Genomic DNA, 16116 nt, shown 5'->3' on the forward strand with positions numbered 1-16116 from the left:
CGCCAGGTCATCACAGGGCTGACACATAGACACAGACAACCATTCACACTCACATTCACACCTACGGTCAATTTAGAGTCACCAGTTAACCTAACCTGCATGCCTTTGGACTGTGGGGGAAACCGGAGCACCCGGAGGAAACCCACGCGGACACGGGGAGAACATGCAAATTCCACACAGAAAGGCCCTCGCCGGCCACGGGGCTCGAACCCAGGACCTTCTTGCTGTGAGGTGACAGCGCTAACCACTACACCACCGTGCCGCCCGGTTGAAATTAATTTATAGGAATACAAACTGTCCCTGCTCTCCCCTATTCTTTATTTTGAATCAATTTTATAGACACACTGCTGGAACTAAAATGTTCATAAATGAGACTTATGAAGATGATGATGATTATTATTATTATTAGTAGTAGGAGGAGGAGTGTTGATTATGGGCCTACAGATTTTCCGAATCGTAAAACCTAATTTCGGGTGGCACGATGATGCAGTGGTTAGTATTATCATCTCAAAGCAAGGAAGTTCTGGGTTTGAACCTGCCAGCAGACCGGGGCCTTTCTCTGCGGAGTTTGCATGTTCTCCTTGTGTCTGTGTGGGTTTCCTCTAGTTTCCTCCCACAGTCCAAAGGTCAACCAGCTCCTCTAACTTGCCCATAGGTGTGAGTGTGAATGTCTGTCTGTCTCTCTGTGTTACCCCAACGATAGACTGGTGACCTTTCCATGGTGTACCCTGTCAACTGGGATTGGTTCCAACTCATCTGCAAGCTGCAATGGATAAGAGGTATATAAAATAAATGAATGAATGAAAACCTGATCTCAGGTTACTGTCTGAGTGTTTTAATGTGGTGTCTGTGTGGGTTTTCTCCAAGTTCTCCGGTTTCTTCCCCCCTCCCAAGATAACATATCTACTAATCAACCTTGTTCCTAGATATTTCAGTGTTTTCCCTCCTCTAACACACCCAGTTCGAATCAGGAAGACCTGTTCATTAGCAGATTCGTCAGATTAGGTGCGTTGGAGGAGAGAAAATACCACAATGCACAGGACAGGTTCACATTTCAATCTCACAATGAAGTTTCATAGTGATTCATATTGATTTATTGTGAAAATTTAAAAAATATATATATTCTCAATATTTATTTTACTTTATCTTTCTGGGCGGTACGGTGGTGTAGTGGTTAGCGCTGTCGCCTCACAGCAAGAAGGTCCGGGTTCGAGCCCCGTGGCTGGAGAGGGCCTTTCTGTGCGGAGTTTGCATGTTCTCCCCATGTCCGCGTGGGTTTCCTCCGGGTGCTCCGGTTTCCCCCACAGTCCAAAGACATGCAGGTTAGGTTAACTGGTGACTCTAAATTGACCGTAGGTGTGAATGTGAGTGTGAATGGTTGTCTGTGTCTATGTGTCAGCCCTGTGATGACCTGGCGACTTGTCCAGGGTGTACCCCGCCTTTCGCCCATAGTCAGTTGGGATAGGCTCCAGCTTGCCTGCGACCCTGTAGAACAGGATAAAGCGGCTAGAGATAATGAGATGAGATGAGACTTTATCTTTTATTCTTACTTTATTTCTTATGTGTATTTGTGCCTTGTCGTTTAGGCATGCCACTAGAATGCTCTAATTTCCCTTTGGAATCAATAAAGTCTTATCTTATCTTATCTTATCTTATCTTATCTTATCTTATCTTATCTTATCTTATCTTATATCTACTGGATTCTGTCTGTAATATAAGAGCCGTGTATAAGGTAGCGTGTGCCAATACCTCCCCCTAGTGGAAATTTCCAGCATTACAGCTGAATAAAACGCGTCCTGTGATTGGTCAGCAGATGAAAAATACTTCAAATACCCTAAAGAATAGGTTGGAGGTAATTTTAACAGCAGATCTGTAAGAATTTGGAAACTTTATTTATGTATTCCTGATCTTAATCAAGCGTTTGTTATTACTGTGATCCATCTATTATCTATACCGCTTGTCCATCAGGGGCCGGGGAAGTTGGAGCCAATCCCACACAGCAAAAAATGGCCTTTCAAAAATAAGAAATAAAAGACTAAAACAAAGCATATTTGCTTGAATCAGGTGAAAAAAAAATCTGCCAGTGGAACTAGTCAAATTTGACTTGGTAAGATTTCTTAAAGTAAGATGAAAAATGGGCGGCACGGTGGTGTAGTGGTTAGCACTGTCGACTCACAGCAAGAAGGTCTGGGTTCGAGCCCCGTGGCCAGCGAGGGCCTTTCTGTGTGGAGTTTGCATGTTCTCCCCGTGTCCGCGTGGGTTTCCTCCGGGTGCTCCGGTTTCCCCCACAGTCCAAAGACATGCAGGTTAGGTTAACTGGTGACTCTAAATTGACCGTAGGTGTGAATGTGAGTGTGAATGGTTGTCTGTGTCTATGTGTCAGCCCTGTGATGACCTGGCGACTTGTCCAGGGTGTACCCCACCTTTCGCCCGCAGTCAGCTGGGATAGGCTCCAGCTTGCCTGCGACCCTGTAGAACAGGATAAAGCGGCGAGAGATAATGAGATGAGAAGATGAAAAATCTAACCTGTTTTTAGATTAAATAATTCCAAAATAAGATTGGGAAATTATTATGCGAGATCTGATTAACTCAAAATAATCAAAATAGTTCTTATAACAAGATCGTACTTCTTACATTTAGCCATTCAAGTCATTTTTATTTATTTCATTTTAAGGGTATTTCACTTAAATTCATGACAAAGTCTTAGCAGTAAAAACTGAATTTAAGATAAATATACTAATATTAGAATTGTTAAATTCTACAACTAAGCATTACTAGCTTAAAAGATTCTCCTTTTGTGACCTGTAATTAGTAAAATACTCTAGATATGAGACCAGAGACTATCTTGAATCAAGTTGACGACACGTGTAGCATTGCAACAAGTTTATTTTATTCCCATTTCAACATTCAAACATTAAAACATCTCTTAAGATTCCACTTCCCCAGGACCTCAGGCACCAAAAAATAAATAAATAAATAAATAATAATAAAAAAAAAAGGGTCTACGCATTTTGACGTACAGTGCTTACACAACGCCAAAGCAACAGTGCATTTTGGGGGCACTGACTATTCATGTGTACGAGGGGTTTACAAGATCAGGCACAAAAAACAAACAAACAAACAAAAAACACTGAACTTAACTCACAGCATTCCAAAAAGCCCTCACTAAACCGCCCTCTACTCACTCCTAGCCTTTTTGAAGGCACTTGTCTGGTCTAGAGTCTGTACAGCATCTAGAAGGAGCTCAATCTGAATGACTGAGAAAACAGTCGCAGTAAACTTAGGATCTGTAAGGTGGAGTTGAATTGTAATGAAAGATTCAAAGATTTCAGAAAAGTTCATTTATTCCCAAAACAAGCATACTTTGTTTTTTTTTCTTGAAACAAGATGAACCGCATTTGACAAATGTCCAAAATGTACTTACTTGTTTTAAAAAAAACTTGTTTTATTTTCAAAGGTGCTTCAAATAAGACTTTTTCAAGACATTTTGTCTATTGAGGTATTTCACTCACGTGACCAAGTCATGTGACGCTGCCATTTTGGACGGCACGGCTCGAATCAGTTTGAATGCGAGGAAGGTGACAAACGAAAAACATAAAAGAAAAAGGAGCGAGATGCAGAAAACACCTTCACTATCCAGCGACGTAGGGCATTTACAGGGCGAGCAGAGGGAGAGGTATTTGCAAAAATTGAGGTTAGCAGGCTGAGAGAACGACGTTTACCTGCTTACACCAGGATTGTTCACTGACAGCTAAGATTTGTTCACATTTTCATTTACTTTCGGTCCTCAGGATAAACAAAATGTTATTAAATGTCATTGAAATAACTTCTTAGTCTGTTGAGACATGGCCTGTTATAAATTTTTCCTTTACTGTATTTACTAGTTTACTGAGCGCGCTCCGGGGCCGGCTGGCCGGCTAGCTAGCGCTCCGGGGCCGGCTAGCTAGCGCTCCGGGGCCGGCTGGCCGGCTAGCTAGCGCTCCGGGGCCGGCTGGCAGGCTAGCTAGCTAGCGCTCCGGGGGCGGCTGGCCGGCTAGCTAGCGCTCCGGGGCCGGCTGGCCGGCTAGCTAGCGCTCCGGGGCCGGCTGGCTAGCGCTCCGGGGCCGGCTGGCTCAGTAAACTAGTAAATCCAGTAAAGGAAAAACTTGAGACTGAAAGGTTTTAACAGTCATCCAAATGACTGAACGTAAACATTGCTACAGTAACATACCAGCTACTGTTGTTGACATTAGCTAGCTTGCCGTCCAAAATGGCGGACACCGGGGCGTCACGTGACCCTGTGACGTCAGGTGAAATACCTCAATACAAGATTTTCAAGATGGACTGTCTAAAAACTAGCCTTTCTAGCTAAATGAGGTTTTGCTTGTTGGGCAATTATGTCTTATAATAAGGGTGGCTAGATCTTTTGACCTGAAAATAGACAAATAAACTTCCTAAGATTTTTATTTTTTGCAGTGCAGCTGACTTCAGGTGAGAGGCAGGGTTCACCCTGGGCAGGTCACGAATCTAACATAGAGACAAACAACCATTAACACTCACATTCACACCTATGGGCAATTTAGAGAAGCCAGTTGACCTGATCTGCATGTCTTTGGACTGTGGGAGGAAACCAGAGCACCTGGAGGAAACCCATGCAGGCATGCAGAGAACATGCAAACCCCACACAGAAAGGTTCTAGTTGGCTGTGAGGTTCGAACCCAGAACCTGCTTGCTGTGAGGCAACAGTGCTAACTAGTGCCCCGCTGTGACATCATCATCATCATCAACAGTGGTCGAATTGTAAAATCAAACCGGGGGGATGGTGAAATTTTTAGTCGCGTGTCGACCCACCGGTCGGTCCGTCGGTGGGAAACTGGTTTGCTTTTAGGAGGGTTTGCACACAACGTAGGTCTGTGGACCTTGTTCATTTACCAGACATACAGTATTTTGTGCTGATAAAGTGTGTAGTACACACTGTGTACCCTTTTTATTGTTGTAAAAAACATAATACACTGGTATTTTACTGTAAAACATGCACAGCGTGGATGTCATGTGTCATATTTAGTCAGTCTCCTGGCTGACATACCTAACACATTCTCCATATTAGGGTGAAATGCAGATGACAAATTTGAAGTGTAACTTCATAGTCATGGTAGGCTGCTTTTAAATCGTTTGGTAAATAATTTATTAAAACCTCAGCAGGCAATGTAAATGAACAACTGAATCTTTTCAGATCAAGTCAATAGAATTTTTATTCAAAGCTGAACATTGGGAACATTGAGTTAAATACAGAGGTAGGTAGGGAACCAATAAGCTAAAACAAGCAACAGTAAATTGTAAATCAGCCTTACATGTTGTGACCGGGGGCGGCACGGTGGTGTAGTGGTTAGCACTGTCGCCTCACAGCAAGAAGGTCCTGGCTTCGAGCCCCGTGGCCGGCGAGGGCCTTTCTGGGCGGGTTTTGCATGTTCTCCCCGTGTCCGCGTGGGTTTCCTCCAGGTGCTCCAGTTTCCCCCACAGTCCAAAGACATGCAGGTTAGGTTAACTGGTGACTCTAAATTGACCGTAGGTGTGAATGAGAATGTGAATGGTTGTCTGTGTCTATGTGTCAGCCCTGTGATGACCTGGCGACTTGTCCAGGGTGTACCCCGCCTTTCGCCCGTAGTCAGCTGGGATAGGCTCCAGCTTGCCAGCGACCCTGTAGAAGGATAAAGCGGCTAGAGATAATGAGATGAGATGTTGTGACCGGCTCTCTAATGAGGCAATGAAGCCTTCAAAACTGCTAGTGTCGTTTATTTTAGCCTTCCTGTCTTGAATAACACTTTTTGTTGCCTGAAGAATAACAAACGAACATCCAGGCTGATTAAATTAATGGCCTTATAAGAAATCAAAGCTAACATGAACCTGAGTGAGCTATCGATAGCTGGCTAGACTCCAAACTAACATTCAATATGATAGCTGTGTTGTTATCCGCCGCCCACAAATTAGGCTACATATCGGGAACTTTACAGCATGATAGTGGGCTCACAGAAAGTGGGACTGATATTCGTAACTCTTGACTTACCTCCTGAAATGTTTTTTTCTTGCGATCTTAAATCCGAACTTGCTTAGGTCTTGCTGTCCACTCCGCTTGGCCATGATGCTGCAATCTGCTGCTGTCACTGACACCGAATGAAATAAAAAATAACGGAACCCCAACTGAATGTCACCTCCTCAAACGCTTCGCTTGCGCGTGCCCTCTCTCGCAGTAGCTTATTGTATGCTCAGTTTCAGCAAAGCTACGTGGAATGGCATTTCTAATTCCAATGTTAAATAGAAGTAATGTCCACATTTATTGATAAAATTGCTCAAGGGAAGGGAGGGGGGATGCCCGTTTTAGAGGGGGGATGATTTTGACCATTTTTTATTCCAGGGGGGATGGCATCCCCCGCATCCCCCCTCAACTCGAGTACAGATCATCAAGCTTGAGGCGACGGTGGAAAGGAAAAATTCCCTGAGACGACATGAGGAAGAAACGTTGAGAGGAACCAGACTCAAAAGGGAACCCATCCTCATCACAGATGGCTTGATTATAAAGAACTCACTTCTATAACTGTCTCCTGTACGCTCAAAAAAGTGCAATTGTGCAACCAGGAAATTAACGATATACATTTTATATTAGCTGACATGGTGTTAAACAGGATTAACCAATTAGAATCATGCATTTTTCCCTGTCTCTGTTTGAAAGCTACCAATGCGCTAGATACGCTGTGAGCTCAGCGATATCAAGCTGAGAGCAGATTAGGCCTAAGTACTGATTGGAGGAGAAAATGAAGAGTACGCTTCATCTGGTTTTATGAGATAAAATGTCATTTCCCTTCCATTCCCAGCATGTTGCTTTAGACTTTTTTTTTTTCAGGGGAAGTAAGTGGCATAAATCTATTTTAAGGCAATGTTATTAACTTCTCAAGATCTGTAGACAGCAAGTCATTAGAAAATTAGATTAAATAAATAATTCTATCCATCACCGCTCCTACTCATGTGTGGCATCCACCCAAGACCTCACAGTGACTTTATTTGGTATGTTTCCTGATACACCCCTGCCACCCCAAATTAATTTCTTACTATGTCACTGCTAAGGAATACTTTGAAACAGCTTGTAAACCTGCACAGTGCCCTGTAGGTGTACTCATAGTCATTCATTCATTCTTGTTGGGTTTTTGTTGTAGCACCTTCATATGGAATCCCATTTCCACCACTGTAATAATGAGGTTTCTCATAAATTTAATAAAAATTAATTTGAATGAAATTTGTGTCTTAGGTTCTCATAATTATGCCTTACTATCTTATAATAATGAGAGGATTTTCTCATAATTAAGACTTTCCATCTCATAATAATATCCATCCATAACCGCTTATCCTGTACAGGGTTGCAGGCAAGCTGGAGCCTATCCCAGCTGACTACGGGCGAAAGGCGGGGTACACCCTGGACAAGTCGCCAGGTCATCACAGGGCTGACACAGAGACAAACAACCATTCACGGTCAATTTAGAGTCACCAGTTAACCTAACCTGCATGTCTTTGGACTTTGGGGGAAACCAGAGCACCTGGAGGAAACCCACGTGGACATGGGGAGAACACGCAAACTCCACAAAGAAAGGGCCTTGCCAGCTGCTGGGCTCGAACCCAAGACCTTCTTGCTGTGAGGCGACAGTGCTAACCACTACACCACCATGCCGCCCCTTGTTGAAATTTATCTTTATTATATACAGTATATTGTTATTCCATAATAACGTTGTTGTTTTACTCCACTTGTAATGAGTACTTATGTTTTTCAATGAATAGTTTTAAAAAAAAATCAATTTCTGATATATTCTTGGACAAATGTGAACCAACAAAGTTGGTATATTTGTTGACCAACAAAGATCACTCCAAGAGCAAGACATGTAATAGTCGGTGAGGTCACAAAGGACCTCAGGGTAACTTCTAAGCAACTGAAGGCCTCTCTCACATTGGCTAATGTTAATGTTCATGAGTCCACCATCAGGAGAACACTGAACAACAATGGTGTGCATGGCAGGGTTGCAAGGAGAAAGCCACTGCTCTTCAAAAAGAACATTACTGCTCGTCTGCAGTTTGCTAAAGATCATGTGGACAAGCCAGAAGACTATTGGAAAAATGTTTTGTGGATGGATGAGACCAAAATAGAACTTTTTGGTTTAAATGTGAAGCGTTATGTTTGGAGAAAGGAAAACACTGCATATCCCATCTGTGAGACATGTTGGTGGTAGTATCATGGTTTGGGCCTGTTTTGCTGCATCTGGGCCAGGACGGCTTGCCATCATTGATGGAACAATGAATTCTGAATTATACCAGAGAATTCTAAAGGAAAATGTCAGGACATCTGTCCATGAACTGAATCTCAAGAGAAGGTGGGTCATGCAGCAAGACAACGACCCTAAGCACACAAGTCGTTCTACCAAAGAATGGTTAAAGAAGAATAAAGTTAATGTTTTGGAATGGCCAAGTCAAAGTCCTGACCTTAATCCAATCAAAATGTTGTGGAAGGAACTGAAGCGAGCAGTTCATGTCAGGAAACCCACCAACATCCCAGAGTTGAAGCTGTTCTGTACGGAGGAATGGGCTAAAATTCCTCCAAGCCGGTGTGCAGGACTGATCAACAGTTACCGCAAACGTTTAGTTGCAGTTATTGCTGCACAAGGGGGTCGCACCAGATACTGAAAGCAAAGGTTTACATACTTTTGCCATTCACAGATATGTAATATTGGATCATTTTCCTCAATAAATAAATGACCAAGTATAATATTTTTGTCTCGTTTGTTTAACTGGGTTCTCTTTATCTACTTTTAGGACTTGTGTGAAAATCTGATGTTTTAGGTCATATTTATGCAGAAATATAGAAAATTCGAAAGGGTTCACAAACTTTCAAGCACCACTGTATGTGCTATATTTACTGTATGGACATGGGATCAGAAAACAATTGTATTTATAAGCAGCAGCCACGTGTACACACAGGGTACCTATTTATTTATTTATTTATTTTTTCAGTGTGAGATGAAGCGACTTTACCAAAAGGTGGATTTTATTCTGACCCTTTTTACTAATCTTTACAAGGAGTGACAATAATCATGGAGGACACTATATTTTGGCCTGTTTTTTTTTTCATGGAGTGGAAACTCAACACCTTCACACATCACGTTGAAAAGTTTTATCTACACTACCGTTCAAAAGTTTGGGGTCACCCAGACAATTTTGTGTTTTCCATGAAAAGTCACACTTTTATTTACCACCATAAGTTGTAAAATGAATAGAAAATATAGTCAAGACATTTTTCTGGCCATTTTGAGCATTTAATCGACCCCACAAATGTGATGCTCCACAAACTCAATCTGCTCAAAGGAAGGTCAGTTTTATAGCTTCTCTAAAGAGCTCAACTGTTTTCAGCTGTGCTAACATGATTGTACAAGGGTTTTCTAATCATCCATTAGCCTTCTGAGGCAATGAGCAAACACATTGTACCATTAGAACACTGGAGTGAGAGTTGCTGGAAATGGGCCTCTATACACCTATGGAGATATTGCACCAAAAACCAGACATTTGCAGCTAGAATAGTCATTTACCACATTAGCAATGTATAGAGTGGATTTCTGATTAGTTTAAAGCAGTGGTGTAGTCCACGTGATACGCAGGCATACGCCTACCGAAAAATATATTCGTTATTTGAACTGGCCAAACCAACGTCAACATTGTCAGATGAATGTTCCACAGTTCCATTCCTAGATGCCTGTGTCCACCAAACGCGCTTTAGCGCTACAAGCGCCTATTCAATTCAAATCCTATGGGCTTCATTAAGAAGACGCTGACAGAGCCCGACTCAGCACTCAAGGCGCTGCGAGTTGATCCAAGAGCAGAGAATTGACCCTTCCGGGAGCTCCGCCCCCCATAGCAACTGTTGCTATGTCAGTCAAGCCAGCCGTCTGCACTTGTCCTGTATGTGGCCAGTCAAATGAGGTCAGAATAGAGGGGAAAGCATACAGGTCGTACGAAGCTACGTAGTTTGACGCCTGTTGCCTTGATGCGAAATCATGAAACGAAAACAAACCAAGGAGGCAATGCAGTAGACTGGTACCAAAATTCAAAAAAGTGCTTATTTAAGGAGTTAAAGGCATTTTTGAGACAAAGTCGGCAAACAGTCTTATTTTGTCAATTTGGGTGTGCCGAATTCAAATCTGCAATATGCCGAATTTATCTGACCTCTGTTGACCTCTAGAGGTCATTGAACTTTGGGCCTGTAAACGTCTCAGCTGAACCCAGTTTCTCAGCTTTCTAAGGAATGAAATGTACTAAAATGATTAATGAAGTTAGCAAATGGCCTTGTTTGTTAAATGTTTGGGTGCTGAATTCATTTGTAAAATGACATATGACCTCTGATAACCTCAAGGTCATTAAACTTGGCCTATAGGCCTATGCATTTACACTGTAAAAAAAGAATAGTCGAGAATACTTGAAATTTCAAGGCAACAGTCTGCATTAAGAATTTTATGTTTTGCCAACGATGTATGCCCATGATAATCCAAACTATGATAACACTGTTATCTTTATTAAGAATTCTTAATTAAGTCAATTTTCAATTCCTCATTCTGCCAACATAGATTTCTCTTTTTGCTGAACAGTGGCATTCACAGTAGTACAAAAAGGCAATTGAGGTTCTCACAATTTTTTGGGGGGCTTTTTTTTTACCTTTATTTGGATAGGACAGTGTAGAGACAGGAAATGAGCGCGAGAGACATCGGGAAATAACCTCAGGTCGGAATCGAACCTGGGTCCCCGGACTTATGGTATGGCGCCTTATCCACCTGAGCCACGACAACATGATCTTCAACCGGAGAGAGAACCACATTGCCCAGCCCTTGCATTTGGGAGAGGAAACCCCGTGTCTTGGTCATTAAGAGCATGTGCTGAATAAACACCTGTGGCAATTATGTATTTTCAATTCAGATTATTCACTATTGCATATTTACACATCGTTGAGGTGCACCCTATCAGTTTGATGTGGATTTTTCTGTTCGTTAATAATTATTCATATTTTCTTGTCCATTCAATTGTGAATATGGAATTACTTAAACAAAGCATAATTCTATTTTTTAGAATTATCCACATCAAGAAAAATCCACATCAAACTGATAGGGTGCACCTCAATGATGTGTAAATATACAATAGTGAATAATCTGAATTGGAAATACATAATTGTCACAGGTGTTTATTCAGCGCATGCTCTGAATGACCAAGACACGTGGTTTCCTCTCCCAAATGCAAGGGCTGGGCAATGTGGTTCTCTCTCCAGTTGAAGTTCATGTTGTCGTGGCTCAGGTGGATAAGGCACCATACCATAAATCCGGGGGCCTGGGTTTGATTCTGACCTGAGGTCATTTCCTGATCTCTCTCTCCTGCTCATTTCCTGTCTCTACACTGTCCTATCCAAATAAAGGTGAAAAAAGCCCCCCAAAAAGCTGTGATAACCTCAATTGCCTTTTTGTACTACTGTGAATGCCACTGTTCAGCAAAAAGAGAAATCTATGTTGGCAGAATGAGGAATTGAAAATTGACTTAATTAAGAATTCTTAATAAAGATAACAGTGTTATCATAGTTTGGATTATCATGGGCACATCGTTGGCAAAACATAAAATTATTAATGCAGACTGTTGCCTTGAAATTTCAAGTATTCTCAACTATTCTTTTTTACAGTGTAACGGCATTTTTAAACTGACTTTACTCCCCCAAAAAGAATATGAACAGACAAAAAACAAATAGAAAGGAACAAATGCAACATTAAATGCCAGTCCATGTACATGTGACTTACTTTTCACAATGAGAATGCCTAGGCGATCACCTTACATAACATTGCATTACATTTAGCGGTTATTGTTTATACAAAGCTACTGAAAAAAGGACAGATTCAGCAGCATACAAAATGTGGGGGCATACAGGGTATACAGGTTAATCAGGGTTAGTATATATGAGAGTTTTTTTCTTTGTTGTTTGTTTTTTGTTTTGTTTTGTTTTAAATGGGGTAAAGCCTTTACAAAAAACAAACAACAAAGAAAAAAACTCTCATATATACTAACCCTGATTAACCTGTATACCCTGTATGCCCCCACATTTTGTATGCTGCTGAATCTGTCCTTTTTTCAGTAGCTTTGTATAAACAATAACCGCTAAATGTAATGCAATGTTATGTAAGGTGATCGCCTAGGCATTCTCATTGTGAAAAGTAAGTCACATGTACATGGACTGGCATTTAATGTTGTATTTGTTCCTTTCTATTTGTTTTTTGTCTGTTCATATTCTTTTTGGGGGAGTAAAGTCAGTTTAAAAAATGACCTTGACGTTATCAGAGGTCATATGTCATTTTACAAATGAAAAATGAATTCAGCACCCAAACATTTAACAAACAAGGCCATTTGCTAACTTCATTAATCATTTTAGTACATTTCATTCCTTAGAAAGCTGAGAAACTGGGTTCAGCTGAGACGTTTACAGACCCAAAGTTCAATGACCTCTAGAGGTCAACAGAGGTCAGATAGAGCTCGGCATATTGCAGATTTGAATTCGGCACACCCAAATTGACAAAATAAGACTGTTTGCCGACTTTGTCTCAAAATTGCCTTTGGGTGTCCCAATTCTGGATTTTGGTACCAGTCTAGACCTCAAATGCCAGAATATAAAAACACCTGTAAAGTCCTGTAGACCTTTTTTGCAGGGCTTGTGGACTAACACACTGAAGGGCATTGCGTATTTGTTAATTAAATGAATTTTTTCTTCTTTGAAGCAAACATTTGTTTTAGCACATCTAGGGTGTTTTCTTGTTCATTTAAGCTGATGTGCTGAATAGATAAGAAATAAGAAATGCATGTAATATGTTAAAAAATATATTATTGTGTGATATGTGTTTAATTTACATGCCAATATGTCACATTTTCTTGATACATGAAAAATAAAAAAAAGAACAATGATGGAAAAGCCCACTTATCTTAAGTTGAACGGTGAATCAAAATTTTCTAAATTTTGTACATTTAAACCACATTTGTTTTGCATACAGTAGATCTGTACACAAAGCCAGTTTCAAGATGCATATTACTAGCCACAACACACACGTGTGTATATATATATATATATATATATATATATATATATATATATATATATATATTAGTGCTGTCAAAGTTAACGCGATAATAACGTGTTAACGCGATCTCAATTTAACGCGATTAAAAAAAATAGTGCCGTTAACACAAATTCTAATTTAGCCCCGCGAGTCACCCGTAGTTCCTGTTGAGGCTTGTCGCGCGCTGCTTCAATAAGAGTACGTGTGAGTGATGGAGAAAGGCATAGACATATAAACATCCTCGCCGCCATATTGGATGGGGCAAAGTGGAGATTCTTCAACCGTCTCTGGTATAGCGTCTAGACAGTAGCCGAGAATAAAGATGCCTCATTCATGTGCTGCGTTTAACTGTACCAACAGGTTTACCGTCCAAACGAGATCACATGGGATTACCTTTCACAGGTGAGACTGGAAAAATACTTCTCAATACTGTTCCTTCAGTCTTCAGTTTCCCAGCTCATCTCCACCGGGGAGGTGTAGAGTTATAAGCAGTGAGAATTAGAGAATACAGTGCCACACTATGATGAACGTTTTTATTTTTGTTATCTGTTTTTTTCTTCTTTTATGGCAAATACTTCTCTTCAAAAGAAACTAATGAAGAGTAAAATAAAACATTTTTTTATTTTCACAGTGATATGCACTTTATTTTTCATCCCTTGGTTTTCTCATCTAATATGGAAGTTATGGATGTCAGTGGCTGTGACAAGACGTGTTATGCTCTGCAATAAAAAAAACAAAAACATTGGTACAAAGCAAGCCCATTCACTTTTTTATGCTGATAAGAGAATTACAATGCTTTCTCATGTGACAAAAATGTGCGATTAAATTGCGATTAATCGCGAGTTAAGTATGACAGTCGTGACATTAATCACAATTAAATATTTTAATCGCTTGACAGCACTAATATATATATATATATATATATATATATATATATATATATATATATATATATAGGGGCACCGCCAGAAATTTTGGGCCCCATGAAAGATTAGAATTTTGGGCCCCCCAACTTTGCCCACCCTCGTCACAATTGCACTATTGTCATTATTTGACTTTTGATAGCCCATGGACCTTGAGTTTGTGACTTTGTTATTAAATTTTATGTATTAACCTACCAGGGACTAGATGAAAACTGGTCAATGACTAATTCTGGTGCATTTACAATCACAAATGAAAATTCAAGATTTTGCCACATGCCTTCTTGTGCTAGGACAATTGGTAGTGAAATGTGTGATGTGACTGCTAATAAATCATAGAAAAAGTTTTCTACCCAGCATCAAAATACCTATGGAAATCCCATGGATTGTTATGTGTTAGGTAGAAAGCTGTGTGTATTGTTCTGCAAAAAGGGAATATGTTCAAAGCAAAGTGTGTCTAGACAGAAATTTGAGCATAAGCAGAGTTAGACTATTGGTTGCCCCTCCATGGACCAGGAGTGTGTCTGTTATTAGCAACACTTTAATCTAGCAAACTGTATATGGCGCTCGCTCATTTAAAAACTTCAATCCGAAAGCATTTATGGGTTGTATTGCTGCTTACCTCCTTCTCCAAAGGGGGGTTCAGTGGTTTGGTAGGGCGGAGGTCCCCCTGAGGCTGAATCTGTGCATATTTAGGGCACCCCATTAGTTATGAAACTGGTTATTAGCACTAGTTATTAGCACCAGCATAACGTAATATTTCATCTTGTTTATCACACAAGTCAGTTCAGTTATTAAAATGGAAAAAATGTCACTGTACAAACTGTAAAAGTGTTCTCTTGATAGGCTAATCCAACCACGTTCATACTGTTCATTTACCATTCGCTAATATTTTGAACACACATGTGAGCGATAGCTACCTTTCTTTGGGAAAAACTGAGTGTTTGTTGAGTGACCAGTTGCCTGCCTCTCCGGTCCCTCTCAGCTTTCAGCTGCCTTTCTTTACGTTTTTGACAGCCACTCTTCATATTTAGCGATCATAGACTGTACGCACTCCACTGCTGGCTGGCTGCTGCTGCACCGCAACACAGCAGCAAGTAGAGTTGCACTGATCAGCACACAGATTTAACGCATTGCGCTTCTACCAGAACTGGACCGTACCATTTCGCAAAAGGGGGAGGGTTAAATGACAATATGTTGAAGAACTCAAGAAATAGACAACCTTGTTCAATTAGCTCATTTTACCAGATGGAATATTGCATTGTTGTTATTTCAAAAGTCTTATTAAAATCATTAAAAGCATATTATCAGCCCCTTAAAGGGCCCCATGGCAGTGCTGGGCCCCTAGAATTGTTCTAACCTTTCCCCCCCTGGCGGCACCCATATATATATATATATATATATAATGTGTGGGGCGGCACGGTGGTGTAGTGGTTAGCGCTGTCGCCTCACAGCAAGAAGGTCCTGGGTTCGAGCCCCGGGGCCGGCGAGGGCCTTTCTGTGTGGAGTTTGCATGTTCTCCCCGTGGGTTTCCTCCGGGTGCTCCGGTTTCCCCCACAGTCCAAAGACATGCAGGTTAGGCTAACTGGTGACTCTAAATTGAGCGTAGGTGTGAATGTGAGTGTGAATGGTTGTCTGTGTCTATGTGTCAGCCCTGCGATGACCTGGCGACTTGGTGTACCCCGCCTTTCGCCCGTAGTCAGCTGGGATAGGCTCCAGCTTGCCTGCGACCCTGTAGAACAGGATAAAGCGGCTAGAGATGATGAGATGAGATGAGATATAATGTGTGTGTGTGAGAGTATAATTTTTTTTCCCGGGGGGGGGGGCTACACCACTGGTTTAAAGTGATCTTCATTGAAAAGAACAGTGCTTTTCTTTCAAAAAGAAGGACATTTCAAAGTGACCCCAAGCTTGTGAACGGTAGTGTGAGTGATTTTGTTTGTAAACACTGTATGGAAAGCTGTGACAGAAAACCTGCAGCTCTGTCCTCAGCGCCTCACCTTCACGGCCCCGCCCACTACTCCTACGTCATGACGCTGGGATTGTGTTGA

Source organism: Neoarius graeffei, chromosome 24 (genome assembly GCF_027579695.1).
Source record: "Neoarius graeffei isolate fNeoGra1 chromosome 24, fNeoGra1.pri, whole genome shotgun sequence".
Lineage (NCBI taxonomy): Eukaryota > Metazoa > Chordata > Actinopteri > Siluriformes > Ariidae > Neoarius > Neoarius graeffei.